Here is a 24,165-nt window from a genome sequence, read left to right on the forward strand (position 1 = left end):
TTAAACCTTAGTCAGAAAGAACTAGGACTAGCACTCCACAAAGGCTCTGCTGAACCCTGAGCCCCCAGCTCGGCCTTTGGCTGTGGATCATACTACTCTGCAACACGAACATCATCACCGTGGCACAAAATGCTCATCCCTACTCTAGAGTCTTCGCTTTCCTATTGAAGTCATTTAACTTTGCAGCTCCGTCTCCACCCCTAGAACCCCTTCTCTGCGAATCTATTTATTAAATGTTTTAATGCATATGAGTATGTTTTGGCCTACATGTATGTCTGTACATCTCATTTGTTTCAGGTACCCAAAGAGCCCAGAAGATGGCATCAGATCCACTGGGTCTGTAGTTACAGATGGTTGTGACTGTCATGTGGATGATGAGAATTGAACCTGGGTCCTCTGGAAGAGCAGCCAGTGCTCTTAACCACTAAACCACTTTCCCAGCTCCCTTCGTTGGAATCTAAATCACTTTTTTTTGAGTTGAATGAGTTAACTTAGTGTTTAAGTATCTATACTGCTCAATTGTTATTTAACAATCTTAGTGTGTGTGTGTATATTACTTGTAATTTATTAATTTAATTTTATTTTTTTCTAGACAAGGTTGCTCTATGTAGCCCTGGCTATCCTGGAACTCACTCTATAGACCAGGTTGGCCTTGAACTCACAGATCTGCCTGAGTGCTGAGATTAAGGGCGTGCGCCACCATAACCTGGCATGAAATTTAACAATCCTATGTTAGTGTCTATTATAACCTAGGCTGGCCTTAAACTCAGTGCTACCTAGTTCTGGAATAGTTTAATTGCAGTTAATTGATTATTGCTGTATGTATAACATGTGTGTGTGGGTGCATCCATGCCATGGTTTGTGTGGAGGCTGGAGGACAATTTTTGAGGCGTTACTTCTCTCCTTCCATCCTTGCATGCGTCACAGGGATTGAACTCGGGTCAATCGGCTCACGTACAGCTTCACTCCCTGAGCCATCTTGCTGGCTGGCCCTGAGTTTTAAAAGATTGTTTCTCTCTCTCTCTCTCTCTCTCTCTCTCTCTCTCTCTCTCTCTCTCTCTCTGTGTGTGTGTGTGTGTGTGTGTGTTTGCATGCTTGCATATGTTCATGTGCCAATATATGTCAAAAGGGCAACTTGTGGGAGTTGGTTCTTGTAACACCCGATTCTGTGTTACCCTCTGTACCATATGCAAGTTGGGCAAGGGCTTGGAGATAGAAAGAACACACAAGAGACCTGGGTCATTCGAAAGGAGATCAGCCGAATGCCATTTATTCAACCTTGGGGAAATCCTTATATACCTCACTGTTGCACAAGGATTTCCACCCAGGCAGGTGGGAAATTACCACACCAAAGATGGAGTCATCAATGCCCTACAGCTAATCACCAGGCGGGGCAGAGGGAGCACAGGAACAAACAGAATGTTTTAGTTAGCTGACCAGAAACTGTCCTCAAGATGAACCCCAGGAACAAGGGTAGACCTGGGCCCTACAAGTTCTCTCTTTCCACCATGGAGGGCTCTGAGCTCAAACTCAGGTTATCAAGTATAGTGTTAGCCTCCTTTACCTGCTCGGCCATCTTGCTGACCCTGGTTCCACAATGCTTTAATCATCCCCAGACAAATTTGATATCCATGAGCTGTCAACTCTCATTCACTCCTCCCTCAAACCCCTAGCAGCTACTAGTCTACTTTCTGTCTCTACGGTTTTGCCTCTTGTACACATTTCGTAATAATGGGTCATCTGCGATCTATTGACTCTTCCTGCCTGGCTTATCAAGCCTTCAGTTCAGCAATGACCGCTTACATCACTTGTGCTTCTCAACATATCCTCAGAGGACAACCTTCACTAAGTGCTTTTTATTAGGGAAGATGAAGGGAATAGTTCTTCACATTTATCGTGGGAGTGTTTTGTTCATATGACTGTGCAGATGTGTGATCTGCAGTACCCAAGGAGGCCAGAAGAGGGCATTGGATCCCCCGGGACTGAAGTTCCAGACTGTGTGAGCCATCATGTAGGTGCTAGGGATCAAACTCCAGTCCTCTGAAAAGGTAGCCAGTGCTCTTAACCACTGAGCTACCTCTCCAGCCCTGAAATAGTTCTTAACTGGGACCAAGAGTACAGATAGAAACAAATCAAAGATTACACGGACAGGTTGGACATGTATTTTACACTTGTGATCCCAGCAGGCAGGAGATTGGTGTGAGTTCGTAGCCAGCCTGGAATACCTATCAAGCACCAGACCAGGCAGAACTCCATAGCAAAGATCTTTTCTAAAGAAAGAAAGAAGCCAGGCCGTGGTGATGAATGCCTTTAATCCCAGCAAATTCCAGGACAGCCAGGATTGTTACACAGAGAAATCCTATCTCGAAAGAAAGATAGAGAGAGAGAGAGAGAGAGAGAGAGGAAGAAGGAAAGAAGGAAAGAAAGAAAGAAAGAGAAAAAAAGGAAAGAAGAGAGCACGAATGTCACTCAGCATCTGTCAAGGGTCTGCCTGGCATTTGCACCATCACCCTAGGTTTATCCCCAGTGCTGTGACAGGAGGAACAAGTAATTTGATGGGAAGGATGGAGAAAGGTTGTGGGGAAACTGTATGGTCACCCTGAAGAATTGTACTTGGCACTGGAAAAGTCAAGAAGTGGTTTACATAAGTTATGCTAATATAAAATGGTTTTGTTTTATTTTAGTGTGCACACGTGTGTGCGCGCGCGTGTGTGCGTGTGTGTGCACATGTGTGTGCGCGTGTGTGTGCGTGTGTGTGCGTGTGTGTGCACATGTGTGTGCGAGTGTGTGTGCGTGTGTGCACGCGTGTGTGTGCGCGTGTGTGTGTGCGTGTGTGTGCACATACACATACATGCACTCACACTTGCCTTGGCAAGGGTGTAGCCGTCAGAGGACCCCTGTGTGGTCTTCCTCCTTTGCTGTCACTTGGTGCTGGGGTGTCCCTGCAGGAATAACAGCCGGCAGGAAACAAACCATGATGAGACGAGAATGAAAACTCCGTCCAGCCAGACTTGGTCCGTCAGACTGGATCAAAACTACGGGATCTGATCCTATGGTTTAGTTTTCTTACACATTAAACACAGTAAAACTGTCATAGCTCTACACGACAGTTTTCATAACAAAGCTTCAGGGATGGCTACAGCAAAATTCCCTTGCTTTTTCCCCACTATAGAAGAGTACCTAAGACCTTTATCATAATTATGAGTTCTATTAACTGGTAAACAATGCTCAGGCCAATGACCTAGAGAGGAAGTGATGGAGGAAGGTCATTGGTTAAAAAATAAAGAAACTGCTTGGCTGGCCCTCATAGGTTAGAACATAGGTGGGTGGAGTAAGCAGAACAGAATGCTGGGAGGAAGAGGAAGTGAGCTCAGACTCGACAGCTCTCCTCTCGGGAGCAGATGCCTCAGAGAGACGCCATGCTCCCCGCTCCTAGGCAGACACACGCGATGAAGCTCCAACCCAGGATGGACGTAGGCTAGAATCTTCCCGGTAAGCGCACCTAGCTGTGCTACATAGAATATTAGAAATTAGTCCGGGTGCGAGAGTTAGCCTAGAAGAGGCTAGATAGAAATGGGCCAAGCAGTGTTTAAATGAATACAGTTTGTGTGTTGTTATTTCAGGGCATAAGCTAGCCAGGCAGCCGGGGTGTTGGGGACGCAGCCCGTCCGCTCGTATTACCACAAGGAAGAATTGGTAAGATTGATTCTGTTGATGGAGGATGCAAAGTACATGGGGCTTCTTTCATAAGGATGGAATTTTTGTTGTTGTTGTTGTTTAGTTTTGAGACAGGGTTTCTCTGTGTAGCCCTGGCTGTCCTGGAACTCACTCTGTAGACCAGGCTGGCCTCAAACTCACAGAGATCCACCTGCCTCTGCCTCCCAAGCGCCAGCATTAAAGGCGTGTGCCACCACCGCCAGGCACAAGGATGAGTTTTACTCACTGAGACACAAAGGACCTAAACAGTTCCCAGGATTTGAGAGAAATTCAGGTGGAGGCTGGCTCCTGACAGAAGAGCAGAGGATCTCCAGGTTGTCTGAGGAGTCACTCCAGCATTCTGTGTGACCGGGTGTCCTTCTTGCTTCCCTTGAAGAGAGCACGTTTGCATGCTTGACAGTTCCGGTTTCTCCAGTGCTTACTCTAGGCCGTGCTTCCTACAACTGTGATATTTTTAAGTTGTTAAAAAATATTTTTTTTTATCAAAGTCTATTTTGTGTGTGTGGGTGTGTGCTTGCCGTGCGGCATAGGTGGAGATCAGAGGGCAGCTTGCAGGAGTCAGTTCCCGCCTACAGTGGGTTCTGAATTCAGGGACCTTTGCCTGCGGAGCCATTTCGCTGTTCCCACACTGTCTTAGTTAGGGTTACTTTTGTTGTGATGAAGCACCATGACCAAAACAAACTGGAGGGGAAAAGATTTATTTAGCTTACACTTCCATGGCGTCACTGAAGGCAATCAGAACAGGAACTGAAGTACGGCAGCAACCTGGACGCAGGAGCTGATGCAGAGGTCATGGAAGGGTGCAGCTTACTGGCTTGTTCATCACGTCTGCTTTTTATAGAATCAGGACCACCAGTGGGCTGGCCCCACCCACAGTGGGCTAGCTCCTTCCCCCATCAATCACTAATTAAGCAAATGCCTTACTGGCTTGTCTGCTTACAGCCCCGTCTTCTGAAGGCATTTTCTCAATTGAGGGTCCCTCCTCTCAGATAACTATAGGTTGTGTCAAGTTGACATAAAAAATAGCCAGCACACCCACCTTGGTTTTTGAGATTTAGGGTCCACCAATTTGACGAGTGAGCAAGCCTGGAGGGTTTACCTGGCTCTACCTCCTGGCACTGGGGTTATAAGCATGTGGAGTAAGCACCTTATGACGTGGGCTATCTCCCCATCCCTGCTACATTTATTATCTCTCTCTGACAGGTTTCAAACCTGCCTTGAAACTGCCAAGCATGACCTTGAAATCCTGATTCTCCTGCTTCTTTAAACCCTGAGATTAGGACACGGTATCGCCAGACCAATTGACCTGTTATGTCTTTAAAAGTTTTGCTCTTTGTCTGAATTCCATGTTCACTCCAAACTTACAAGTCCCTCCAGACACAGTCCTTCATGGGAGCCGAGTTCAAGGACAGTGTCTAAAGATGGCTCCAGACATAAACTGTCTGATGCAAACTTAGCTTTGATATCAGTGCTCAGTGCTGCACTGAGTAAATGCAACCAAAATTAATACGCGTGTCCTTTACCGTTGCCTTTCAGGAGGACAGATAACAGCAGGTAGCAATTCTTTTATTTTTTAAGATTTATTTTACTTATGTGTATCAATGTTTTACCCATGTGCATGTAAATTATCAGTGCCCCACATGTGTGTCTGATGCTGGAGGAGTGAGCGTCAGACCCCCTGGAACTGTAGTCATGAATGGCAGTGAGCCACCAGGTGGGTGCTGGGCACTGAACCCAGGTCCTCTACAAGAACAAGTACCCTTAACAACTGAGCCCACTCTCCAGCCCCATATAACCATTCTTGAACGACAACCAAGAGGACGTCCCTAATCATATGAGGGTGACTCACCTGACCCAGTGTGTTTTAGCTCACTCTTCTCTGTTTGCTCACTAGCCATGAGGTTAGGGATCACGCTCCCCCCTCTCCCGTGATGTGCTGCCAACAGATCATGGCTGTGATCTTCTAGACCTATGAGCAATAATAATTTTCCCCCACCCTATCTGAAAGAGTCTCTCTGCATAGCTCAGGCCAGTTTGAACTCTGTCCCCGCTTGCATCTGCTGAGTGCTGGGATCACAGGTGTGTGCCATCATGCCTGACAGCCTTTTGCCTCAGGAGGGATAATTTCAGTGGTTTATTATACTAATTGAAAGCTGACCCAGCAGCTCTTCACCATTTACTCTGGGCTTTTCCTGTTGTGCGTGGTTCCTACCCTAGACTACCTAATGGACCTATCTTTTATAGCTCTTTTTTTTTTTTTTTTTTTTTTTGAGACAGGGTTTCCTTGTAGCTTTGGAGCCTGTCCTGGAACTCACTGTAGACCAGGCTGTCCTTGAACTCAAAGAGATCTGCCTGTTTCTGCCTCCTAAGAGCTGGGATTAAACGTGTGCACCACCACCACCCGGCTATAGCTTACTTCTAGGGCAAGCTGGCTTGTTCTACAGACAACTCTCTCCCCCGAGTTTTCTCCTTGCCTGTTTAAGATCAACACAGTAGATTCTAGAAGCAGTTTTTCCATATTATTTGAGGTTTTAAAATATTTGTGTGTAGGGCCCGGGTCTATCCTTGTTCCTGGGGTTCATCTTGAGGACAGTTTCTGGTCAGCTAACTAAAGCATTCTGTTGGTTCCTATGCTCCCTCTGCCCCACCAGGTGATTAGCTGTAGGGTATTGTTGACTCCATCTTTGGTGTGGTAATTTCCCACCTGCCTGGGTGGAAATCCTTGTGCAGCAGTGAGGTAGATAAGGATTTCCCCAAAGTTGAATAAAAGGCATTCGTCTGATCTCCTTTCGAATGACCCAGGTGTCTTTGTGTGTTCTTTCAATCTCCAGGCCCTTGCCCAACTCGCATACGGTACAGTGGCGTGCGAACTGTACCAAGGGGTAACACAGAATCGGGTGTTACATTTATGTTTATTTATGTGTATGTATATGTATGTCTGCTTGAGTGTATGCCATTTGTATGTGGTGCCAGTGGAGGCCGGAGGAGGGCGTCAGATCCCACAGAGCTAGAGTTACAGGTTGTGAGCCTCAAGATGTGGGTTCTAGGAACTGAGCTCTGGTCTTCTGATGTGTGTGTGTGTGTGTGTGTGTGTGTGTGTGTGTGTGTGTAAGAGAGAGAGAGATTGACATGGATAGTCTTCTTGAGTTGTTCTTCTCTTTGTTTTTTGAAATCTCTCAGTGGAACTGTGTCTCACTGATTAGGTAAGGCTGACCAGCCAGTGAGTTCCCGGGATCTGCCTGTCCCTGTTTTTCCAATAGGAGCCCAGCTTTTTATGTGAGTGCTGGGGCTCTCAAGTGCTCAGCAAGCACTTTACGGACTGAGCCATCTCCCCAGGCCTAATGATGCCTTTTACAATCAATCAAATACACTGAAGGTCAGCAAAAGTCATGCAAGGACAAGGAAAGATGGTAGAGAGGGGCTTCCTCCCCCACCTTTTAAAAATGGTGGTAAGGGTTGATGCTAGAGCCTAGTATATACTAAAGCAAGACTCTACCACCGAGCTATAACCCCCGCCCCCCCCCCAGCCTTGACTTTTTATTTTGAAACAGCATCTCAGTAAATATTCCAGACTGAACTCACTCTGTAGCCTAGGCTGGCTTTGAATTTACATCTCCCTGCCTGGGCCTCTCAAGTAGCAAGGATAACAGGCCTGCACACCCAGTCCAGCTGGGAGGAGGTGATTGACTTGAGTTCTTCTGGAGAATATGAATAGCAGCTTGGCAGTGGAATAACAATGTCTTATGGTGGAAGGTATTACCTCAAAACTTCAGAGTCAAGATCTGAGTTCTAACTTCAGACCCTCGGGGCTGTTGCTTGTCAGTGGTCATGTCCCCCAAACAACAGCTGACAGAAATAAACTTCGTGTGAAACAACACACAGTGTGTGTCTGACAATAATCTAAAAGCTGTAAATCTCAAAAATATAACCCTGGGAAATAAGTTGCTGCCATTACCCTCATTTTAAAGATAAGGATCCTGTAGGAGAGGTTAAAATAATTGCCCATGGTGCCATAGCAAATTAGTGGCAAACCAGAACCCAGGAGTCTGGCTACAGGTTTTAACCGTGGCCAGAAAGCCACCCAAGTCCCTGTTTACAAGGAAGCCTTTCTCTCTGAATTGCTCTGCCTGCCACAAATGGCAGGGACAATCTGATACACAGAAGAGTGTGTGGGGCTGAGGGGACAGTCTGAGAAAAAGCATTCAGGATTTCCTCTTCGCCAGTCTTAGGAGAGGAAGGGCCGAGGCAGGACAGAAATGTCACTGGACAGGAAGCTGGAAAAGTTGTCTCTATACCAGGTTTTAAAAATGTATGAGTGGCCAGTGGGATGGCTCAGCAGATAAAGAGGCTTGCTGCCAAGCCCGATGACCCGAGTTCCATCCCTGGTCCCGTGTGGTGGAACGCGAGAAGAGATTCTCTGAATATGAACTCTGTGGCAAGTGTGTGCAGCCACCAGCTCCCACCTCCTAAAATAGGTACGTTAAAAAAAAATAAAGTCAAAGAAGAGAATGTGTGGGGCTGGTCGATTCTGACATGTTTGGTTTTGCCGGGAATCATGATGTTAACCAGAGTCACAGATATCCACCTCCTGAGTGCTGGTGCTAAAGGCACGCGCCACTGTACCTGGACCACCCTCTTCCAGAGCAAATAAATATGTTTGATCTGATGTCTTTATGAATCCCATTTGCTATTACGGCATAAACTTTAATGGGTAAGAATATTTTTAAATCTTAGAAAACAAATATGCTAAAGATAGATATTGTATATGCAACTAACTAATACTACCAGGTGGGCGGTCCTGAAGCGGTGGCTCAAGAACTAAGATTCAGTTCTTAGCTCTTGCGGAGGATCTGAGTTCAGTTCCCAGCACCCACATCTGGTGATTCACAACTGCCTAAAACTACAGTTACAGGAGATCTGACTCATTCTTCCAGCTTCTGAGGGCACCTGAGCACACACACACCAATAAAATAAAATAAATCTTAAGAAAAAAACCATGCAAGGGAATATAAAATAATTAGTTGACTATGAGAAAATAACAAAACAAAGTGTTGATAAAAATGTACAAATAAAGATGTTCCGTTTTTTTTTTACTTCTTTTTATTTTATTTTAATTTAACTTTTTGTTTTGTTTGTTTGATTTTGAGACAAGGTCTTACTGTATAGCCCTGGCTGGCTTTGAACTCAGAGATCTGCCTGCCTCTGCCTTCTGAGTGTTTCTCTGGTACTGTAAGTCAAAAACCAAAAAACAAAACAAAAGCCAGCATTCTTTCTTTCTTAGGTCATGTTGGGTCATTGTGTTTTATCACAGCAACAGAAAAGTGACTTGATACACAAGATAGCCAAGCTTTTAGGCTCTAGGACAGCGGTAGCACATGCCTTTAATCCCAGCACTCGGGAGGCAGAGGCAGGCGGATCTCTGTGAGTTCAAGGCCAGCCTGGTCTACAGAATGAGTTCCAGGATAGCTAGATTTATATAGAGAAACCTTGTGTTGTAAAAACAAAACTACCATGGAATAATCCTTCTGCTCACTGTGTGAATATATGTCACTATGATTGGTTTAATAAACGTGCTGACTGGCCAGTAGCTGAACAGGATAAAGTTAGGTGGGAAGGCCAAACTGAGAATGATGGGATGAGGAAGGGTGGAGTCAGAGGAGTCATCAGCTAGACAGAGAACGAGTCAGACACACAAAATGGGATAGAAATAAAGGCTACGAGCCTCAGAGCAGCACATAGATTCATAGCAATAGGTTAAGTTGTAAGAGCTAGTAGTAATAAGCCTGAATTATTGGCTGAACATTTTTGTAATTTATATTGTTTCTGAGTCAATTATTTGTTGAAGCACGATTCATAAAAACTCAGCAGAGACAGATATTGGGGTTCAACCTGAAGATCTGAAAAGCAAAGCAGTCAGTCACTGGCTTTTACCTCTACCTCCATCTGAAACAGCGATCCTGCCTCTAAGAATCTCAAAATTGAGACTGTGACTGAGAGGTGTCTCCTCCCGTTTTGTTTTGTTTTGTTTTTTCGAGACAAGGTTTCTCTGTGTAACAGCCCTAACTGTCCTGGAACTCACTTTGTAGACCAGGCTGGCCTCAAACTCACAGAGTCTGTCTGCCTCTGCCTCCTGAGTTCTGGGATTAAAGATGTGCACCACCGCCACCCGGCATCTCCTTCTGTTTTATAATCCTCTCTAGGTTGGGATTAAAGGCATGCACCGGCCAGTTTCTATGGCAACTAGTGTGGATACCGGGATTAAAGGTGTGTGTTACCACTGCCTGGTCTATAAGGCTGACCAGTGGGGCTGTTTTACTCTCTGATCTTCAGGCAAACTTTATTTATTAAAATACAAATGAAATGCCACTACAGTTTGGGAAGTGGCTGTCTGGCATTTGGGAATAGGTGTTTGGGAATGGAAAACTCTGCCTACAAAAAACAAACACAAACAGACAACAGCAACAAAAGATTTTAGACTCTCACTGGAACTCACTATGTAGACCAGGCTGGCCTCCCACTCACTGAGATCTGACTGCCTCTGCCCGCAAGTGCTGGGATTAAAGGTATGCACCATTGCCCAGCTTTTTCCTTCTTTCCTTCCTTTCTTCCTTTCTTCCTTCCTTCCTTCCTTTTTTCCTTTTCTTTCCTTTCCCTTTTTTTTTTGTTTTTTTTTTTGTTTTTGTTTTTAGAAACGGGGTTTCTCTGTGACTTTGGAGCCTGTCCTGGAACTCTCAGTGTAGACCAGGCTGGCCTTGAACTCACAGAGATCCGCCTGTCTCTGCCTTCTGAGTGCTGGGATTAAAGTCGTGTACCACCACTACCTGGCCTGAACATTTCTTAGATCACATAGTTTATGCTGCAAATCAAAAGTTCTCCAGTTTGTAAAAATTCATGCAAATGGTTATTTGGGGGAGCAGTTCCAGTTTTGACATGCTAAACAACTTTGCTGTGATTGCTGTTGCCCCAGCAACCGCTCTGATGCAGTCACTGAGACAGAGACTGTGTGAGGTGGTTTCTAAAATGCCAGAGGATGAAAGCCTAACCTGGGTTAGCTCAATGCTAGAGCATTTGCCCGGCATGTAAGAGGTCCTGGTTCCGTCTCCTGCACCAGAAGTGAAAACCAAAAGCCCAAATCCTTGCTTTGAGGAGTGAATAAACACTGAACAATATGGTAACTGCTTGAGAAAGCCCATTGGCTTCTGAGAGCAACAGGACCAGGAATCTGAACACCGTTCTGCAAACATTCCTTGCTGAGTAGATCGTATCGTAAAGGCATGGACTATGTCGGCACCTGATGGAAGCGGACTCATACATCTTTCAGGGTGTTTGGATAGCCAAAAGAAAATTACTTATTTAATTGTCATATAAAATTATTTGTTTTATGGTTTTTGTGTGGGGGTGGAGGTACAGGTACGTGTACCCCAGCAAACGGATGTGGATGCCAGAGGAGGTCAGATGTCTTCTTCCATCCCTCAATGCCTTCTTTCTTTTAAGACATGATCTCTTCCTGAAGCTCACCCGAGGCTAGGGGCTGTGTGGTCAGCAAGTTCTCAGGATCCACCTGACACTGCCCCAATTTCAGTGTTGCGGGCAAGTGCAGCCATGCCTGGCCTTCAGTTAGCTTTTAGACCGCATGCAGTATTTTCTGGGAAACAAACCCAGTAGGAGGGGAAGACACTTGTGGTTCTCCCTTGGGAAGTTTCTGAGATAAAGTAGTTCTCAGTGGGCATAAGACTTTCAGCCTCCTTCCTCACCTCTTTGTACACTGTGAAGATGTGTCTTTGCCAAGGGGTGCCTTCTGATTGATTTAATAAAAGGCTGACTGGCCAACAGCCAGGCAGGAAGAGGTTAGGCAGGAGACCCAAACAGAGAGGACACTGGGAAGAAGGGAGGAAATAGGGGGTCATCAGGGAAACACAGAGGAAGCAAGAGATGAATATGTCATGTTGAACAAAGGTACCGCCAAGTGGGAGAGCATAGATAAAAAATATGGGTAGTGGCGCATGCCTTTAATCCCAGCACTCGGGTAGAGGCAGGTGAATTTCAGTGAATTCAAGGGCATCCTGGTCCACAGGGCAAGTTCCAGGACAGTCAGGGCTGTTACACAGAGAAACCCTGTCTTAAAAAACAAAACAAAACAAAAAACCCACAAAAAACAAAAAACAACAAACAAAATCAAATAAAGGGAACAAAACCAAAAAAAAGAAAGAAAATATGAGTTAATTTAAGATATAAGTGCTAGTTAGTAACAAACCTAAGCTATTGACCAATTGTTTATAATTAATATTTATAATTAATAGTAAGTCTCAGTGTGGTTGTTTGGGAGCCTGCTGGTGGGACAGAGCTGAGTGGTGGGATGGTGGGACAGAAAAACTCTGTATACAAACCTAAATCAACTTAACTTCTAGAAGCCTTGAAATGGAAAAAAAAAACCTACCAACATCCAATATGGGTATCCAATAGCAAACAGGAGAACTTTACAAGTAGGGGGATGATTGAGCACAAGGTAGACCGAATCTGTTTCCTCTGTGGGTATTCAAGGATAAACTCGGGAGTCTCCAAGGAAAGCTTCAGACTGCCCGGCAGAGCTCTGGGCTCTAGATGCAGAAAGCAGCCAGCAAGTCTCTCCGGGAGAGTAGCAGGCTGGTTGCTAGCTCTCGTGGGTTAACCGGACACAGACGGATGGAGCCAGGAGAGATTTCCTCACAGGTCGGCTTGGAGTCGCTGCTTCATAAACTGTATCCAGGCTAGCAGGAGAAGCCACACCTGTTCTGTGAAATGTCTGTCAGGGTTCACTCATGACACTCTGGCAGCTGTCTCAGGTCCCTCTGGGGCAAACGGGACCCACTGGAAGGCCTGACAATTGTTCAAATGCCAGCCTGGGTCACTGGAGCAATCTCCTGCCACGCAAACTGAAATTACTCAGGTTGGAGCTCAAGGAGCTACAAAGTGATCCTTGATCTAGCATTTGGAATTTTTTTTTCCAGGATGTAAAAAAACAATAATCATCAATAAAACCCCAGCATTTTCTTCTCTCTCTTTGTTTAGAGACAGGGTCTGAACTTGTGTGGCACTCTATCTTCAGACCAGGCTGGTCTCAAACTCGCAGAGGTCTGCCTGCTGCTGCCTCTGAAGGCTGGGATTAAAGATGTGCCCCACCATACCCTGTTGCCCCAACAGAGGCCGAAGAGGGCATCAAAACCTCTGGAACTGGAGTTACAGGTGGTTATGAGCCAGCACATGGGTGCTGGGAACTGAATCCAGGACCACTACCTGAGCACCAAGTGCTCTTTACCACTGAGCCATCTTGCCAGCCCCAGAAATTACAAAAAAAATTGTATCTATTGAGTGTGGTGGGAAACTTAGAATGGCCTTACCTCAGAAATACCTAAATTGGGCCCTGCCCCTTTCCTGGGCAGCAGAGTAGAGCTGACCCTGTTGGCGGAGATGGGGGAGCCAGCCCCCCCCCCCCCCCCCCCCCCCCCCCCCCCGGTGTGGGAGATTGGGAGAGCTGGCCACACCCCACCTCAGCTGCAGTGTGGCGGTGAGGGCAAGAGAAAGATGCCCTCCTCACTTCCCCCCTGACACCTGTGGTAGACAAGAGAGCTGACCCTCTCCCTTACCAGCTGCAGCACTCTAGAAAACAGTCCCGCACCTCACCCGGGCAACACAATAGAGCAGACCCCCATTGACTGGAGTATGAGTGAGGTAGACCTAGAACATGAGCACGGGAGACCTTCCCCACCCCTCATCCATTGTATGGTGGAGTGGGCCTGGGAGGGATGCCTGTGGCGGGTGGACGAGCTGGCCCTGAGGTCGTTAGAGCAGCAGAGCTGTCCTGCCCCTCACCAGCTTCAGCAGTCAGGAGAGTGGACCCTGTACCTCGCCTGGGCAGCACAGCAAGAGTAGCCTTACTGGTGTGGGTGTGGGAAAACTGACCCGAGGGCCTGAAAGCAGGAGAACCAGGCCCACCATGCTCATTGTACAGGGTGAACTACTTGGGGCAATGCTGGAGAGCTCGCCATGGTGGTGAGGACGGGAGAGCTGATGGACTGGCCAGCCCTGCGACTACCCAGGTCCAGGTTCAGAACCAGGATTATGAACATCCTTCCCAAACATCCACCATGTTCCATCTCTGATCCGCCGGAGCATATGAAGGTGCCCGTCCTGCAGACCCAAAGATGAGGGTCTCCATGACACAGGGCGACAACAGCATATCCAAGAGGAGACCCAGTGAGGGCCCAGCCTCGATAGTGTAGCATAAACCAGAGGCCTCTCCCCAGAGCAACGACTCTTTGCGATGAACGCTTGCTAGTAAAGATGAATGCATCGAAGGGTTCACTGTGTGACTCACTGTGTCACACCACAGCTTCCATGCCAAGATTTTTTTTTCCTTTTTTCTCTTAAATTTTATTTTTTTGGTAGGGGGAGAGGTTGGGGCAGAGGGCAGACACAAAGGGATGGGGAGATGAATGGGATCGAGACACATGATGTGAAAGACACAAAGAATAAATAAAAAGAAAGTTAAAATAATATCTGGGTAAGACCTTGCGGAACACACCTTTAGTTCCTGCACTGAGGACACCGAGGCAGGTGGATCTTTATGAGTTCGAGGCCGGCCTATTCCACAGAGTTAAGTTCTAAGCCAGATGAAGGCTGCATAATGGGGCTTTGTCTCAAAAAAACAAAAACAAAACATACATCCATTTATTTATTTATTTTCTCGTTCATTCACTTATTTGTTTATTCGTTTATTTGTTTGTTTGTTTATGGGGCGCATATGTGGAGGTCAGAGGACTTTCAGCAGTCACTTCTTTCCATTCCCCTGTGGTTGCAGGGACTGGCCCTGAACTCAGGCCGTCAGGCTTGGCTCCTGAGCTTTTTTACCTGCTGAGTCATCTCCCACAGCAACTACTTTCATCGTGTGACTGCTTGCCCCAGACCCTGTAGAAGGGCTTGGCTTACTGTGCACCCAGTGAACATCCCCGTCTACTTTAAGGGCTGAAAAAGCTGAGCGAGACTAGGAGGGCTCAGGTGCTTTGCCCAGTTCACTCAGCCAACAAGTGGCAAGGATAGGATTTGAACTCAGGACTGACGGCCATGCGTGCCCTCTGAGCTGTAATTTGTTATTTGCAGGGTTTTAGTGTGTATGTGAGGCAAGAAGAATTATTTGTGAGGATTAGCTGAGAAAACATACGCAAGTACATAGTCCAGGCATACAGCGGGGTTCAGCAAATATTCTTTATTTTGAGATGATCTCACTATGAAGTTTTATCTGGCGTGAAACTCAGGCTTGCCCACAGCTCCTAGAGTCTCACTTACCTCTGTCTCCTAACTGCTGGGGTTAAAGGCATGAACTACCGTGCCTGCCTAGTGCTTATTTTTTATAATTATTAGTTTATAATGTGTGTAGTAAATCCCTAGCTTGGAGCAGGGTGGAGCTGTGAGGGTCAGAAGAAGTTCAAGCTGTCTTTAGCTACAGAGTAAGTTCCCGGACAGCTGAGAATACAGGAGACCCTATCTCAAAAACAAACAAACAAGCAGTTTACACCATGGGCCGCGTGCAGGAGAGTTGGACAACACTTTCCTGTTAGTGGGTTTCAGGGACAATTATTGTTTATCTAAAAATAGCAGCACTCACACGGCTCCCTGGTAAGTCAGTTGGCCAAGTTAAAAATAGATGCTAAACACAGCAAGAAGAGAAATTCAATCTTCACTGTCAAGCCATGGGGAGCAGTGACAGTGGCTGCCACTGAAAGAGAAGCCGAGTGAACTGGCTGTGCGTTTGCATGACATTAACCCATCTCTGATTCAGTTTCACCTGTCCCTTTCCCACAGCAGAAAGAGCATGCATATACATACATATGCAAATTAACAGACTAAGATAATAAATTCTTATTATCTTCAATAATATGTACAGATTTCTTAATGTTGAAGGTTGATACTGACGTAGATACAGTACAGCAATATTCAGGTCCTTGGAAAATCTTTAAGTGGAAGAGAAAGGATTTATTTTCTTATGTAATTAGAAAAGAAAACAGGGCTAAGTCTCACCATTTGGCCTGGAACTTGATATGTACACCAGGCTGACTTCAAACTCACAACAACGCTCCTGCCTCAGCCTTCCAAGTGCTAGGATTACAGATGTGTGCCGACACACTCAGCAACAGGAATAATGAATGTTTCAGGTGTTTGAGTACAGATGCCCACATGGCTAGTTGGTAAGTAGCTAAAAGAGGAGGGTGACTGTTCCCTCTGCGCTCTGTCAGTTCGCAGTGGTGGACTAGAGAGCTGGGCTAGCACTGTTGCTCTGTCATCTGAAACCCTGGTTTGAGACTTGGCATGGCAGACAACTCTGTTCACTGTGCCAGGCACTCACTCCCCAGAACCTTGGCTGGCTCTCAAAAACTGTTGGTGGTGCACGCCTTTAATCCCAGCACTCAGGAGGCAGAGGAAGATGAATCTCTGTGAGTTCAAAGCCAGCCTGGTCTACAGAGTGAGTTCCAGGACCTTGTCTCCAAATAGGAAGGAAAGAAAGAAAGAAAGAAAGAAAGGCAAAAAGAAAGAAAGGAAGGAAGGAAGGAAGGAAGGAAGAAAAAACAAGAAAAATTGGTTGTTTGGAGTGCTTGGTTCTTTTTTCTCAGTTTTTAGGGTATCTCAGCTGTGGACACAATTGTCAAATGAGAAAGCCATCAAATAAATACCCTTAAACCACATTATCGTATTCTATGGCCATCAAAATGACAATGGCAACGTCTAATATGGTGGCACATGCCTATAATTCCATCACTTGGAAAGTTGAGGGAGAATTGCTATGCACCCAGGGCCAGCTTGGTCTACAGAGTGAGAGTCTATCCTAAAACAACTCCCTCCCCACAAGAATATGACAGATGGGTGTGTATTATAACTTAAAGTAATAGCAATTAAGAAAAATTGCTCTGAGCCAAGCATGGTGGCAGGTAGATCTCTGTGAATTGGAGGCCAGCCTGGTCTACATAGTGAGTTCCAGGACAGCCAGGGCTGCACAGTGAGACCCTGTCTGAAAAAAAAAAAAGTCCCCCCATAAAAAATACAGATAAAAGCAGGTACATTTAAAGAATAATTTGTTTTGTGCCATAAAAAGAATAAGAAAAAAATGATCGAATGCTCTCTTTGATAGCACATACTCTAAAATTAGAACAATACAGAGAAGATTAGCCTGGCCCTGGCAAGGCTGACAAGCAAATTCGTGACGTATTCCATATTTTAAAAGAAAAGAAATTCCTACAAAAGGACTAGGGCAGAATTGATTTACAAATTTATGAGTGTTATTTTGTCCTAAAAAGGAATGTGGAAGAGGCTTACACTTACAAAATGCTGTGGCAATTAGGAAAACTGGGGATATAAACACAGGAGAGGGGAGTGGCTAGTAGTGTCAAATCTGCAGTCAAGTTGCCTGCGTTTGGTCAATACAAATTGGTGCTTTGAAGGAGCGACCTCACTTCAGGGCACAATTTTCTAGAATGGTGAGTGGCAGGGAGTAGGGGACTAACCAGAGTAGTTGTGAATTTTCCTGTATGTTATATATGGACTGAGCACACAGGATTCTTATATTAGATCTTATGACTTCTGAAAATAATAGAGACTGTAAATATTATTGGATACTTGAGATAGAGAGAAGAGAGGAGGTAGCCAAAGGTGAGTTTTCCTTCTCTGCCTCCCGGCCCACAGTGACGTGGACTGCTCTCTTTGCTCTACTGTGCTGTCCCCATCTGAACCGACTGAACCCTCTGAAACCATGAACCCCAAATCTTTGCTCCTTAAAGTGTTTCTGTTGGATGTTCTGTTACAGAGACAAGGAAGGTAACTAATGTGGGGTATGGACTTGAAGGGGAGAACGCCACAGAAACAGTTGCATAACTGGGATGTCTTTGGTTCCCTCCCTGCGAGAGCCGAGTGGGTCGGACATTGGGTGTCTTGCTTTTCATATATATTTAAAAAATTTTTCTTTTATGTGTATGGGTGTTGTACCTGCGTGTATGTGTGTTGTACCTGTGTGTATGTCTGCATATTGTGTGTGTGTGTGTGTGTGTGTGTGTGTGTGTGTGTGTAGGGGATGGTGGCCAAGGACAGAAGAGGGCATCAGATCCCCTGGAGCTGGAGTTACAACCAGTTGTGAGCTGCCATTGTAGGTGTTGTGAATTGAACACAGGTCCTCTGGAAGAGCAGCCAGTGATCTTAAAGGCAGAGCTCCGTGGTTAGTTTTGTCAACTTGGCAGAACCTAGGGGGAAGAGGGGGAAGAGAGTCTCACTGCGGGTAAATCTAGGTCTGTGGGCATGTCTGTGGGGGATTTACTTGATTGCTTACTAGAGCTGGAAGACCACCCATTGAGGGAGGCATCATTCCCTAGATTTGGGTCCTGGGTAAGTAGACGTGGATCTGAGTAGGCATGCATTTATTCTTTCTACTCTTGACTTTGGCTGTGACAGGCTGCCTCTGGTTCCCTTCCTCTTGACTTGCCCTCAGTGTTAGACTGCATCCATTTTAAGCGGAGTAAACCTTTTCTTCCTTAGAATTTCTTAGGCTGGGTATTTTATCACAGCGACAGAAATGAGGGTAAAACTTGCAGTGCACACCCGTGAATTCAAACTCGGGAGGCTGAGGCAGGCCGAGTGCTGCAAGTTTGAGGCCACCCTCAGCTGTATAGCAGATGCTGAGACAGTTAGAGGTACATGGCAAAGCTTTGTCTCAGGAAAACAAAAGAGCTGTCTTAAGAGTGTCTTAGCTGGGCAGTGGTGGCAGCTGGGAGGTAGTAGTGTACACCTTTAGTCCCAGCACCTGAGAGGGAGGCAAGCCGATCTCATTGATCAATTCAAGATCAATCTGGTCTACAAAGTGAGTTCCAGGGCAGCCAAGACTATTATTACGCAGAGAAACCTTGTCTCAAAAAACAAACAAACAAACAAAAGTGTCTTGAACAGCCTGATACAGATGCATTCATACAGAGATCATTCATCTAAAATTAAGGAACACGGGCTCGAGAGATGACTGAATGGTTAAGAGCACTTACTGTTCTTGCAGAGGACCCAGGTTTGGTTCCCAGCTCCCACATGGCAACTAATAACCATCTGTAACTCCAGTTCAAGGAGATATGAGCCTTCTTCTTGGTCTCTGTGGGCACTGTACACATATGTACATAGGGGCTAAACATTGCTATACATTACATTTATTTTTTGTTTTTTTTTTTTTGGTTTGTTTTTTGAGACAGGCTTTCTCTGTGACTTTTGAGGCTGTCCTGGAACTCTTTCTGTAGACCAGGCTGTTTTTAAACTCACAGAGATCCTCCTGTCTCTACCTCCTGAGTGCTGGGATTAAAAGCATGCACCACCACTGTCCCATTTCTACACATTAAATAAAAAAAAATTTCTTTACAAATAAGGAGCACAAAGAAAGACAGGGTCACAATCTTTTTCAAATGGAAAAAAAAAGCATTTAAAAGAAGCTATTAGCCGGGCGATGGTGGCGCACACCTTTAATCCCAGCACTTGGGAGGCAGAGGCAGGCGGATCTCTGTGAGTTCGAGGCCAGCCTGGTCTACAGAGCTAGTTCCAGGACAGGCTCCAAAGCCGCAGAGAAACCCTGTCTCGAAAAAGCAAAAAAAAAAAAAAAAAAAAAAAAGAAGCTATTTATGCCTGGCGGTGGTGGTCATGTCTTTAACACCAGCTCTTGGGAGGCAGAGGCAGACAGATCTCTGTGAGCTGGAGGCCAGCCTAGTCTACAGAGTGAGAGCCAGGATAGGCTCCAAGCTACACAGAGAAACTCTGTGTTTAAAAAAAAAAAAGCTATTTATGACCATTCATTCTAAGTAGGCATTTGAAATCATGTAGGAAAGACTTTCTATTGATGGAGAAGTTAGCTTCTAAACCCTGGGATGTTAGCCTCAACTGATTCCTGTTTGCTAAACGACCATGATGATAGGTTGGGCTTACACAGTCAGGGTAAAGTACAGCATTTGGTACTTTTTTTGGCTCAAGTTTAAATCAAAAAATGATACCAGGTTGTCTCTGTAACAAATCACTTTGTCGCACGCGAGAGAGTCTCAGTCTGTAATCCAGGCTGCCCTCAAATGTATGATTCTGCCCAGGTGAACCCTGAAGGTAGAGGTAGACTGATCTCTGATTGGTCAACATAGCAGGTTCCAGGTCAGTCTGGGCTACATAGTAAGACAGTCTCCACAAACACACAAACAATTTATGATCTTCCTGTCCTTTATACCCACCTTGCCACCCTGCCCCTCACCCACCACCTGGGATTACAGGTAAGTGCCAAGATGTCTGGCAGAAATTCCCTTTTTAGTACCTGACTGCTTATTATACTTAGAGAATAAACAACTCAGTATATGTGGGATGGAATACTCCTGTAATCCCAGCACCTGGGATGTGGAGGCAGACGGATTTTTGGCTACATATCAAATTGAAGGCCAGTGTATAGGTGACTACAGAAGCCAGAAGAGGGTATTTCATTACTTGGAGCTGGAGTTTCAGGTGGTTGTACGCTTCCTGCTGTGGCTGTCTGGGATCACACTCAGGTCCTCTGGAAGAGCCATAAGGGCACTTAACTGCTGAGTCATCTCTCCAGCCCAGAGGTCTTCTTATTCCTCCTCTTCTTCCTCTTTTACTTTCTTCTTTTCCTCCTTTTGTTCATCCTCTTCTTCCTTTTATCCTCTTTTGTCCATGCTGAGGATTAAACCCAGAACATCACAAACACTAGGCAAGCACTTGACTATTTGAGTCACACTCCTGGACTTATTCTTACTATTTAAAAGAGTTCTATTTTTTATTGTGCATGTGGGGTGATGTGTGTGCATGTGTGCCATGGTTTACTCCTGAAACGTCAGAGAAAAGCTCACAGCCATTGTTTCTCTCCTTCCCCTAGCTGAGCTATAGGGAGTGAATGCAGTTCATCAGACGCGGGAGTGTGTGCCTCTGTCTTCGGATCCATCTTTCAGCCCCACTGTTACTGCTGTATAGTGTCCTGGTGTTTCTATTGAAGGAAGTGGGAAGCCATGGTGAGTTTGTGAAACATTACTCTAATTATTCTTTATCACTGAAAATGTAGGAGCCAAATATTGGGGTAAGAGCCTGAAGGATCAGAGAAACGGAGGAGCCACCAGTCCTTCCTATCTGCTCTGTTCCTTCCTCCAAACGGCACGACAGATCCCTCTCCACCCCACTTACTACTTCCTCTCCTATCTGTCCTCTGTCTTCCAAAACCTCTGTGATTAATTTTAGTCAGCTAGTGGCTAACTCCTCCCTTTAACTCCAGGCAAGTTTTATTTGTCAGAACATGATCAAAATATCACACAAGTTTGGGGGAGAAAAGGACCAACAGAGTCCCATGGATGCTGAGCTTCTTGGGAGCATCCACATCCATCCAGGTCTGTCTGAGCTTCACCTGCTTGAGCTGTGCGAGCAGAACAGCAGGTTCTCTTAGATCAGAGGGTCTCATTGTCAGTGCATGAAGGACAGAGACTTAGCTCAGAGTCCTTGAACGGTGTTGCTTAGGGACTAGAGCTATGTAAGCAATGAATTAAAGAGTCCTTTTCTATGTCATCGTGTGTTTTTGGAGAAGCAGAAAGAGCCTTGCTTTGGGAGAAAGGCCAGGGGTGGTAGCTGCTCCTGTAGACTGAGGTTCCTTCAAGGCTGGCTTTCGAACTGCCCACAGCCTGGCTTCCTGGGTCCAACGTCTCTGAACACTGAAACTACCCCGGCTCTGAAAATGATCTAGTCCAAGGCTTTCAATCATGACAGAGGCCTGAAATCTCAGTCTGTAGCAATGTGGAAAGGAGAGACGAGCCAGCGTCTGGCCAGGCCTTTAGTTTAAATCATCGTTTGTCTAGGCAGGACAAGGAGCACACCCCGTCTGCTTCCTTTAGTGTCTCGGAGAAATTCTACCAGATGTTTTGCTTCATGTTTTGAAACACATTTAAAAAAAAAAAAAAAGAAAGAAAGAAAGAAAAGAAGAAAAGCCACAGAGAGAGGTGACTAATTCTGTGGAGAATTTTTGCTTTTAACATTCTTCTCTAAGTGTTCTGGTCACTAAGCAGGGTTTCCCAATGACACAGTCGTGAAAGAGAAATAGAGCCCAGATGCGCTGTAATCTATACTAGACACTGAACTACCTACAATATCGTAAAGCATATCATTTATATAAAGATATCTTTCACCTGTAAAACAGGAGTGTGAGCAACCTCATAAAGATTAAAAGACATAATGGAATCAAAGTATTTCACATAGCTTAATTGAGAATCTTGACAGGAGCTGGGCGATGGTGGTGCCCACCTTTAATCCCAGCATGTGGGAGGCAGAGGCAGGTGGATCTCTGTGAGTTTGAGGTCAGCCTGGTCTACAGAACTAGTTCCAGAAATCAAGAGTTACAGAGAGATCCTGTCTCGAAAGATAAACAAAAAAACTCAAAAACAAAAACAGAGTCTCTTATAGCCGTGGCTGTCCTTGAATTTCAAGGATGATCTTGGACTCCCGCTCCCCCTGCCTCTACTTCCCTAGTGCTCATATACTACCACCCCTGCTTTATAGGATGTTAGAGAGTGAATTCAGAGCTTTGCCCATGCTAGGTAGGCATTGTATCAACTTGGGTACATCTCCAGCTGGAAAGGAACTATTTTTAACTTACAGCTCTGTCACAAATCCAATCCCTAATGTGTTGACTTGAATATATGGTCCTGAGTGCACACCCAGTGTTTCTGCATGTTCACCATTTGATACACTCCTGAGTGATACTCCTAGCCCTCTCTGACGTCATCTGATAAGACTTTTCTTTTGAGATTATAGGGTCAGACTACTGACCTATTGGTAGGGTGACATGGGCATTCTTGATATTTGTCATCCAGGGAAGGTATGTGCCCACAATTTGGAAGCTGGAATCAGACCAGAGTAGTAGGTCCTGTGTTTGGAGCTCCAGCAATATGTGAAGGTTGCATCTGCTTAGTAAGGCTTAGGTGGGAACCAAGAAGAGCCAGCTGAAAGACTGTCAACTGCATCAAATATAATAGGCTGCATGTCATACGGGCAGCAGGTTGTGGCAGTAATGAGCACTGTGGGGTCAGCCCATCCCTTGTGTGCCTGTGAAACACTTGGAAAGCAGACTCTCCATGTAGAAGAAGAATCTCAGGGCACAGATGGGTTTATCTTCCCATGTTTCTTCTTATATGAAATCCATGCCTTTGTCCACGTTCTACTGTGAAGAGACACCACGACCACGACAACTCTTACAAAGGAAGACATTTAACTGGGGCTGACTTACAGTTTTGGGGGTTTAGTCCATTATGGTCGTGGCAGGAATCATTGTGACACACAGGCAGACATGGTGCTAGAGAAGCAGCTGAGAGTTCTATGTCTGGATTGGCAAGCAGTAAGAAGAGACACTGGGCTTGGCTTGAGCATTTGAAACCCCAAACCTACTCCAAGTGACACAGTTCCTTCAACAAGGTCACACCTACTCCCAAAAGGCCATGGGCCATAACTCCTCTTTTTTTTTTTTTTTTTTTGTTTTTTAAGACATGGTTTCTCTGTGTAGCTTTGGAGCCTGTCCTGGAGTTTGCTCCGTAGACCATGCTGGCCTTGAACTCACAGAGATCCATCTGCCTCTGCCTCCCAAATCCTGGGATTAAAGGCATGCACCTCCATTGCCCAGCTACAGCTCCTATCTTAGTCAGGGTTTCTACTGCTGTGAAGAGACACCATGACCATCACTACTCTTATAAAAAAAAAACATTTAATTGGGGCTGGCTTATAGTTTCAGAGGATTAGTCCATTATCATCATGGCTGTATGCAGGCAGACATGTTGCTGAAGAGGTAGCTGAGAGTTCTCCATTTTGATCCTCAGGCAACAGGAAGTGAATTGTCATATTGAGCATATATGAGCCTTCAAAGTTCACATGCTTTCTCCAACAAGGCCATGCCTCCTAATATTGGCATTTCCTATGGGCCAAGCATTCAAACACATGAGTCTATGAGGGCCATACCTACTCAAACCACCACAGTTCTCCAAGATCTATGACTTCACTAGCTCTGTGTAGTTGGCTAGGATTCTAGTACCAAGCATGATTTCCCTCTTGTTGAGCTGGTCTTAAGTCCAGTTAGAGAACAGTTGGTTACCGAGGTATGCATGCTAGTACTTTACTCTTAGGGTTATCGTGCCATGCTGGTCCTTGCTGTGGTCCATAGTCATCACAGCTGGGTAGGCCAGTTGGCTGCTCCTCTCCTTCGGAAGCACGTACGGCCCCTTCTGGTACCATGAAAGCTGGTTCTCAGGGAATAAACCCATATTTTATTTGGAAAACAGTCTTCACCTGCGGGAAGTTTTCCAGAATAATTTGACATTATGTCAAACCTTTAATTAGCCAGTTGGAAAATTGTATTAAGCACCTAAAATGTGCTCTAATGAG

General features: G+C 45.5%; 1 non-coding gene across 1 annotated transcript; it reads left to right on the forward strand.

Annotated features, from left to right (window-relative positions):
- Positions 1 to 16,860: 16,860 nt before the first annotated feature.
- Positions 16,861 to 16,965, forward strand: LOC121435953. The gene has a single exon (XR_005972632.1). It is a non-coding gene; the product is annotated as a U6 spliceosomal RNA (small nuclear RNA).
- The last annotated feature ends 7,200 nt before the right edge of the window (positions 16,966 to 24,165 follow it).

The sequence above is a fragment of the Microtus oregoni genome, unplaced genomic scaffold, assembly GCF_018167655.1.
Source record: "Microtus oregoni isolate MIOR12 unplaced genomic scaffold, Mior012 000047F_ref0000412, whole genome shotgun sequence".
NCBI lineage: Eukaryota > Metazoa > Chordata > Mammalia > Rodentia > Cricetidae > Microtus > Microtus oregoni.